This window comes from Meleagris gallopavo, chromosome 23, assembly GCF_000146605.3.
Source record: "Meleagris gallopavo isolate NT-WF06-2002-E0010 breed Aviagen turkey brand Nicholas breeding stock chromosome 23, Turkey_5.1, whole genome shotgun sequence".
NCBI classification, from domain to species: Eukaryota; Metazoa; Chordata; class Aves; order Galliformes; family Phasianidae; genus Meleagris; species Meleagris gallopavo.
The window spans coordinates 4,238,481-4,247,034 of NC_015033.2; the positions used below are offsets into that span (position 1 = coordinate 4,238,481).

General features: G+C 50.8%; 1 long non-coding RNA gene across 1 annotated transcript; it reads left to right on the forward strand.

Moving 5' to 3' along the window:
* Window positions 1–17: 17 nt before the first annotated feature.
* Window positions 18–8,548, forward strand: LOC109370880. The gene is made up of 2 exons (XR_002121380.1): window positions 18–3,975; window positions 4,057–8,548. It is a non-coding gene; the product is annotated as an uncharacterized LOC109370880 (long non-coding RNA).
* The last annotated feature ends 6 nt before the right edge of the window (window positions 8,549–8,554 follow it).

Consider the following 8,554-nt stretch of genomic DNA (forward strand, 5'->3'; position numbering starts at 1 on the left):
ACCTGCTGGGGGGGTGAGGGGCCGCCCCCGGGGTTGGGGCTCTGTGTGGTGTGGGGGGGCTCTGTGTGTATGTGTATGTGTGTTGTTCCTTCCCCCCTCCCTCCCCCGGTGAACTTTTAATTGAAAGCTGCGCTTCAGGTGAGTGCTGCGGTGCTGCGTTGTGTTGTGGTGGGGGCACGGCCCTGCTGCCAGCTTGGGGCTGCGCCGAGGGGTTCCCCAACACCCGTGGTATTGGTGGGGGAGAAGCCATGTTCTAACTTGCCATAAAGAGGCTGAGGCCCTTCTTGGGGGCGTGAGGGGCTCTGGGAGAAGCCCTTGGGGTCAGCAGCACTGTGGGGCTCTGCTGTCAGCCCTCGCCGCCCCCTGCCCAATAGCTGGGGGGTCGGTGCGGTGGGTGAGCCCGGTTTGGGCCGCAGTGTGCACGACTGCTGCTGTGGGTTGACTTCCATGGGAGCTGTGGAGCCGTGGGATGTGTGTGCTCAGCGTGTTCCCTGCGTGGAAGCGTTCCATTGCTCTCACTTTCAGTTTTGAGGTGGTAAAGCAGAGCCCTGCTGTGATCGGTTCAGATCCATTGTTTTGGTGAGCTTCCGGCCGGGCCTGACCACAAATAACACTGCTGAAGTCACGGGGCTGCTGGCGCTACAGAGTGTTTGGGTCAGGTGAGAGCTGGGAAGGAGCGAGGCTGTGCTGGAGGGCTGTGCTGTGCTCCCAGCGTGCTGCTGGGATCCCAACGTGGGCTTTCGTGGGGAAAGCAGTGCGGAGCTGCTGTCACTGCCATCAGCAGCGTTTGGTGAGCGAAAGCTCTGCAGGGGAGGCTGCTCAGTTTGGGTGCAGGCGTTATGGCTGCTCCAAAGGTACCCTCCCAGCGTGGTGGGTGCTGCTGGGTGCCTTGGGACTTGGAGCGTGCTGCTCTCCCAAAGCACACATATCTGCTCATTGCTCAAAGAGCTGTGAGGAGTTTGGATGCTTCTCTGGGCTTGGTGGTGGTCTGTTATGGGCAGGGCAGGTTACGCTGCCTTGGAGTGAGCTTTGTCAGAGATGTGTGTGTGTGGGGGGAAGAAGCCCAGCTTGCTTCCCTTTCAGGTCTGTGGGAAGCAGCACAGAGGGAAGGCGTGTCCCTGAAGCAGTGGAGAAGTGCTGGGTGGACTGAAGGTTGTGCCATAGGTGAGATAGCAGTAGCATTTCTGACCTGATAACCTGCCCTTGTCACAGACACAAAGCTGGTGCCTTCCCAGTGAGCCACGTTCCCATACTGCAACTACTTTTCCCTGGGTTGAAAGTTTGTGTGTGCTTCCAGTTGGTAAACAAAAGCTGTTACCTTTTCATCAATGCTGCTCCCAAGTGAGGCTTCCGGAGCGTAGTTCACTGGAGCTTTACCGAAGTGCAGAGGGTCACCTGAGTTCAGCCTTATTTTTAGCTCCATTTGTTTTTTTTCTGTTTTGGTGCCACTGTTGAGGCAGTTACCCCACGGCAGATGATCTGGAGGTGCAGTTCTGCACTCACGGCCGGGCTGTGCTTCTCTGCACTGCAGCATGGGGGCTGTTGGCTGATATGAGCCATCACAAATGAAGGTTATGTGTCTAGGCAGATAGATGGAGGTGCTGGCTCGGGCTTTTTAAACTACAGCTGTTTGCACGTGGTGAACTTTGTGTCTTTGGAAGCATGTGGTTTCAGCGTCACATGGAATTAAAGGGCTGTATGTATGATAGGAAAAGCAGAATCGGGGGGGGAGAAAGCCGTAAGGGAAAGAGGTTTTCTTACTTTGTGTGCGTTTGTGTGAGTAACGAGCGGAAAGAAAAACTTAGGGGGATGAGATTTTAAAAAGAGATTTCTTGAAAAGTGAAGCTGGAGGGTGGTGGACATGGAGAAGAGCGATGTTCTGACAGGAGTTCTGTTCTGTTACGTGCTGGATGGGAAGGCAGCAGGATTGCTGCAGGATACGACCGTGCTTTGATACGTTGCTGTAGCACAGTGGCTTCAAGAAATGCAGTTTTCTATTTAGGGGTAAGTTAGGCTGGCATCATGGCTTTAGCGGTGGCCAGGCCTGGCTGTGGGCAGGAGCGGTGCCTGGCTGTTGGTGTGAGCCCTGCAGCCCGCATGGGATGGATGGGGTGGGTCTGTGTTGCTGTGAAATGACACTTTGGGGATGCTTTTATCAAACCTTAGCTCTGTCCGTCTTTGCTTGCTGTCAGGCTGTCCCCGAGGAGCAGGTTTGTGTGCAGTTGTTCTGCAGCAAGGCTTCCTCTGCAAAGCGCAGAGCCCAGAAGGTGTGCTGTGGGCTGCCTGCTCCCTGCAGCCCTTTGTGTTTGTCAAGTTGCTGTGTGTTCAGTGCACAGCACTTCTTCCCTTCCCTCCATGCTCCCACTTATGCACTTCCAAAGGTACTTTTTTTGTGTGTCACAACCATTTGCTCTTCAGAAAGTCCTCATACTGTGAATAAATGTGGTGGATCAATATAATTAGGTCACCAGTGTCTTCCCAGCCCAGACACAAGCAAATGCTGCGCTGTGGAAGGCAAACAGATTGGTGTGTGCCACGCTCAGAGCTGATGTTTAAAAGTCTTTCTCTTTCCTTACAGCCCTCCTGCTTCAATTCCATTCTGAGAAGCAGAAAGGAAGGGCTGGCATTTGTAGCTTTTGTTGTCTGTGTGTGTGCACTACGTTTCTGTGCATGGAAGCCCTGGTTTTGCAGGTATTCCTGGGTAACTCAACGTGTGCTCCTGTACCTGCAAGGTGCCCTGGCTATGCTCAGGCCCTCTCAGCAGCTGCTCCTGTGATGGCTGTGTCAGGAGATGTGTGCAGAAGTGAAGGAGAACCATGGCAACGCGGGATGGGGATGGGACACATTAAGGATCCAACTGGAGCTTTGGGATAAGGGTGTTTGGAGTGCAGGTTGTAAAAGGAGAGAGGTGGGTAGGAGGGGAGGACTGAGGTGAGCTCGGGGGTTCTCCTCACTTCTTACTGGCAGTACGAAGCTTGAGCTCAGGGGCTTTCTGAAGTCTTGGCTGAGCGAAGGGACACAAGGGACAGCTTCATTGCCTCTGAGATGTTTCAGTTTTAAATATATCTGAAGCCTTGAAGGCCAAAGAGTTGTTAAGATTGGAAAAGACCACTATCATCACCTAATCCAACAGTCTCCCCATAGTCCAACCATCAACCCATCTTCGTTCTTAGGAGGGCATGCGATAGGAGAGCATCCTCTGAAAACACAGCAAGTGGAGGAACTGCTCTGCAGAGGATGAGCAGGCACAGGATGCAAGCATATTGCCAACAATTAAGTGCTTTTAGACCTCGTCCGTCTCCCATGCTGATATTCCACAGCCTTGGCACATCTCGGAGTTCTCTCGAGCAGAAATAGCTTTAATTTATTTAATGACAAAAGCTAATCATGTTATAGCGCAGATGTGTCACTTTAGTGGCTTTATAAGATTTTGTGGTGAAATGTCTTGGAGAAAGCCATTCTTCCAAAAATGGGATTTGCAACAGCTTGTTTTCTTCTCATGTCTGGAGACGTGCCGGTGTGTGTTCTGTGGCAGAAGTCTGCAGGACAAGGTTGCTTTACTCACAGGTATATATTTTGGTGTGCAGTACCGATTTTTGGAACGCGGGTTTTATTTCTATCCATGATAAGAAGTTGACTGGGGAGTGGTGGGAGACCTGGAAGTATGAAGTGCTCTGCTCAGTGTTGGGAAGTAGGGTGCCCACCTGTGTGTGCGGGCTGTGGCTGTTGTTGTGTCGGGCCTGAAAGACTCTTTCATGTCAGCAGCTCGTGCTGGGCTGTGTGGAGTTTGTGCATTTGCTCTGGTTTTGTTTCATGGTAAGAGTTAGCAGTGAAGGCCTCTCTTTACAGATAACCTATATTTTCTTTTTCTCTCTAATCCAGCATTTTCAGGGCTAGTCAACTGTCAAGTTTAGTTGTGCGTAAATCCTCTAATATGATTAGAGTTGCTGGAATTTTCACTCCAAGGAATTAGAGGTGGGTAGTATCACTGCTTTACAGGCGTTTCTTTAATGGGAAGCTGCGTCTGTGACTGGATGTCTGCTTGTAATTGCACAGGCTTTTCTGCACTGAATGAACAGGAGGGTGCCGGTGTTTGCTGCGGGGCTCGAGGTGCCGCGCTCTGTGCGAGCCAGGAGCTTGTTTTCCCATCCTGAAGGTTGGTGCGACTTCTCACCATTCATGTTTGCACTTTGCGGTATTTCCAAGAACTTCTCCTAGGCACAGTTTTCCTTCCCGGGCTGTGGACTCGGTTTTGCCTCCCAAATAGGAAATGATGATGTGGGACAGCTGGAAGGAGAAAATAGGATGGGTTCTTAAAAGGAAAGAATCAAAGGGAGGAGAGCGGAATGAGCTCCTAGGCTAGTGGTATTTTTGGGTATGTGTGATCCTTGCGTTGTGTTGTGTGACTCTGGGAGGTGTCCCGGGGCATGCTCTCTCCTCATAGCAGGTGGTGGCCCACTGTTGCTGATGGGACTTGAGTCAAAGTGCTGCCGGGCACGTAACTGGGTTAATGGGACAGCGCTTCCTTCCTTCCTGGAAGGAAAATTACATGTTCTCTATTCTTACTGTACCTTAAAAGTTGTTTTTACCTCTGCTTTACTCTTCAGTCATCTGAGATGGCCAGAAATGGACTGCTTTCCTACACAGAGCAAGGCCCCGGGGCTTCCCTAGGTTGTGTCAGATCAAAGTCAACCTCACCACCAAAGTAATTCATTTCTGCTGTTGGTTGTAAGGCCTCTGTGTGTCCTTTATCTGGGTGTGAGCTGACATATTTCTAGAACTCTAAACACAACCGAGGAAAAGCAAAGTGGATTCCAGACTGCACTTCTTGACAGAGAAGCACATCTTTGATCCTTGCCCGGTGCCAGGAGCATCCTCCAAAACCATTGGGGAAGTGTTGAAGAGGAGCGAGAAGAGCTCACACTGTTGAACATCTTAAATAATGCAAGTTTTCCTGGGCTGTAAAGCCTTTGTGAGGTGGAAGCTGCTGCATGTTGTGCTGGTTCTTTCTCAGGTTGCCAAATAATGATTCCCTATTCGTTTTCGTTTCAGTTTGATTTACACCTGAGACCGATGATGTGTGAGTTACTGAATTACCAGGAGCTTGATTTAAACGCCTGTGCTTCTGGTGGCTGAAATCAAAAAGCCTTAAAGCATGTTAGTTGTGACTTCTGATGTGAAATCCGTGGTCAGGTCAGGAGTGTGTTGGGAGAGCAGTTTTGGGAGCGGCCGATGGATGCCCATTTCAGCCTTGTAAGGTTGGTGTAGGACGTGCTCCTGTCTGTGCTTGCTGAGCTGCTGAGGCATTTGGCTTGCTGTAGGATGCATGGTGAACTTCAGTTTGTGGCATCTCTCCTTCCAATACTGACACAAATAGAAATACTGGTTACTGAATGGTCTGTCTTCAAATGCTTTACTTTTCAGGGCTCTGCGTTTTGTATTCTGGAGCTGTAAAATGCAAATAATTCGCCTGTCAACCTGTCTGCAACTCAGGCTGTGTGTTTCCTTCAGCGAAGGTGTTTTAAGGTAGATTTCCAAGTGCTTTTATGTCTTCTTTCGAAAAGAAAAAGGATGCAGTTTTTGTTGATATGCAAATATTGCCAAGTGTAATCTTGCAGGATGCTCTGTGAGCTTTAACTCCTCAACTTAATTGTATTGATTACAATTCCAAAACCCTTTTCTTAATTAAAAGAAAACAAACCAACACCACAACACAAACCACAGAAGTCCACCTGCACAACTGAACTGCTTCATTTTTAAGTGTTTGGTTTTGAGTTTGCACACTGAGTTTGGCTGTGCAGGATTCCCATTCTGCCCCCAAAACGTGGGATCCAGCTGTGCTGCAGGGCAGTGGCACCTGGTGCTGCAGGCCTATCAGAAACCATTGCTGCTGGTGCTTGGCACCGTCCCCGTCTCTTGCTGAAGCCAAAGCACACTTTATCTACTCAGACTGACATTAAGATCGTTAAATAAATGAATGAATTGTGCTGTCACCAAATTCCGATCCTGGCAGACTAAAAACATGTGAATTTTATGGAGGAGACCTCTGTCCAGAATGTGTTATTTAATGTCCTGAATGTCAGCAGTGGAAATAGTCAGTGAAAGCTTTCTAGTAAAGCGTGTGTGCCTTAATGAGTTAATGGTGAGGAGAGGTACAGTAGCCTGAGTCACCGGGCCCTGGGTCATTGCAGATGGCGTTAGCCAGCATGGGGAGCGCCTGTTGAAGGAAGCAGAGCTCTGCTGACAGGGTAGGGCTGCCTCCAGCTGTGCTGGATGTGCCGAAAGCAGGGATGGCTCTCTGTTTCCATTGAGGAGTTGGCATTGTCCTGGCTGAGCCAAAATGCGCGAGGCTTGGGAAGGGCTCAGGGCAGCCTGCTGAGCTCTGCTTCCAGAAGGCTGAAACGCTTCCTGAGAGGAGGAGCTTGGGCTGCTCTTCCTTAAGATGTAGCTCCCTCCTCAATGTGATGTGCTTTTGTTGACGAATAGAGGACATCAGAGATCTGTCATGCTTGCTGGGGGTAGGTCGCAAATGTTCCTGCATTGCACAGTAAAAAGCAGAAGCGTGGTTCGATGGAACAATGCATTGTATAACTGTGTCCTGCTCGTGCCACAGCCCCAGAGTCTGCCATCAGGGTGGGGACTTCCGAACATCCGCGCTGTGGGGCAGGAGGAGCAGTGCCAGGGCTGCTGCCAGCTGGAGCTGCAGGGCGGTGCTGGTACGCCTTTGGAGCTGGCTGCCGGCTGGAGGAGCGATGAGAGGCTGCCCAGCTCCTCTCTGCTCTGCACCACGGACAGCCTGGGTGTTTGCTTTGGTCCCCTCCTGTTCTGAAGTGTCCAACACAAAGCTCGGTGCTACCAGATGGAAGCAAACCCTTTTCTTCCTCTCCTCCCTGCACCTGAGTATTTGTCTTAATATCTCCTGCATGCAGAGAAGTCTGAGCAGGCAGAAGGTATGGATGGGTCCTGAGCTTCCTTCCATGGGATGGCACATCGTGTCCATACATCTTGGCTGCCTCCCGCTGCGCATCATTTTGGATTGGAGTGTCACAGCAGAGCTGCTTCACACAGCAGAGATGTGTGTGTGGAAATTTTCCTTGGTATCCATGTGGGGCCACTGCAAGCAAAACTCGCTTTGTACGTGAGAAATGCCATGGAACTCTCTTCTGCTCTTCTTCAGATTCTGCTGCGATAAATGCATTGCTGCTGTGGCTCTTTCTTGTCAAGCACCCTATGGAGGTGTGCAGAAAGCGTGCTACCGAGAGCCCGTGTGTGAAGAAGAGGACGTGCAGAGCACTGGATTGCAGAGGCCTGGAGCTCCTGTCCAGCCAGGCTGCTTTGTGCTGTGGCTCTGCAGCGGGGTGTGAGGCATTGCTCTGCCATCCCTGGGAGCTGTGCTTCCGGAACTGCCTTTTGTATGACCTGGGATTTGAACCTGAGAGAAATCATAAGCTCTGCACGTGCAAGAGCGTACTTACAGTTTCATTTCATTTTGATAAACCACTGAAATAAAGATTCTGGAGGGGAATGGCGAGGCGCTAGGAAGCTGGGAGCTGAAATGTGCGTTCCTGCTCACTAGGAACGTACCTGGGGAGTTCTTGGGACGACAGTCGGTCTGTGTGACAACGCCACTGTCACCACGATGGTTCTTGACACACTGACCAGCCGGGTGTTACATTTTCCCATGAAGTTGCAGTGTGAAGTATTAGAGATGTGGTAGGAAGCACAGCCTGGAGAATGGGGCACACTGCGAGGCTGGTGAGTCCCAGTGGCCATCCCCATAAAGCAAAGAGGCATATCTGTGCAGTGGCCTTGGCAGCTGGAGCAGCTGATCTGCATTCGTAGGGCATGAGGGAGGCGGTGGGTGGGCTGGGGGCAGTTCTGTGTGAATGAAACGCCCAGGAGGGTAAAAATGGGCAAGCTGTGTTTTAGTAAATGGCAGCAGGCAGTGCTGAAATCTGGGCTCGCAGGTGAAAATCGCTGCGGATGAACGCTGCTGCAGTGCTGGAGTCTGGCTTAGGAACTTTTCTCCCCTTCTGATCTTGTAACAACATGCCTCAGATGCAGGTAATTGCTGTGCTGGAGGGGAGCTGGAGATGGATGGCTTCACTTGGTGAGTCTGGTGCTGGGGAGGCGGGCTGATACCGACACTGAAGGCTGTGGTAGGCTGTAAGCTGGTGGCTGAGCAGCAGTTTGGCCAAAGGAGGGTTGGTCTGCTGAAACTGAAGAGGTGGGGGTTTTGGTCTTGTTTTCTTTTTCTCCCGGGGTATCTAATAATTTCCCACTGGAAAAGCACTGTGTTGTATCTTTTTGTCCAGCTTAGTATTGCCCTTCATGCCCCAGTCCCTGCCCTGCTTTGATTTGGGACAAGCAGAGCCTGCTGCTCTGTGCTGTTCACCTGGCTGTCACCTGGCCCTCTGCTTTCTCTGCTTGAACTCCAGTGTTCTCAGCAAGCTGTGTGTCTGCAGTAAGAACTCAGTATAGAAATAACTATGTGCATTAAGTAACTGTTCTGAAAGAGGGGAAAAAAGAAAAAGAAAAAAAAAAAAAAGACAAA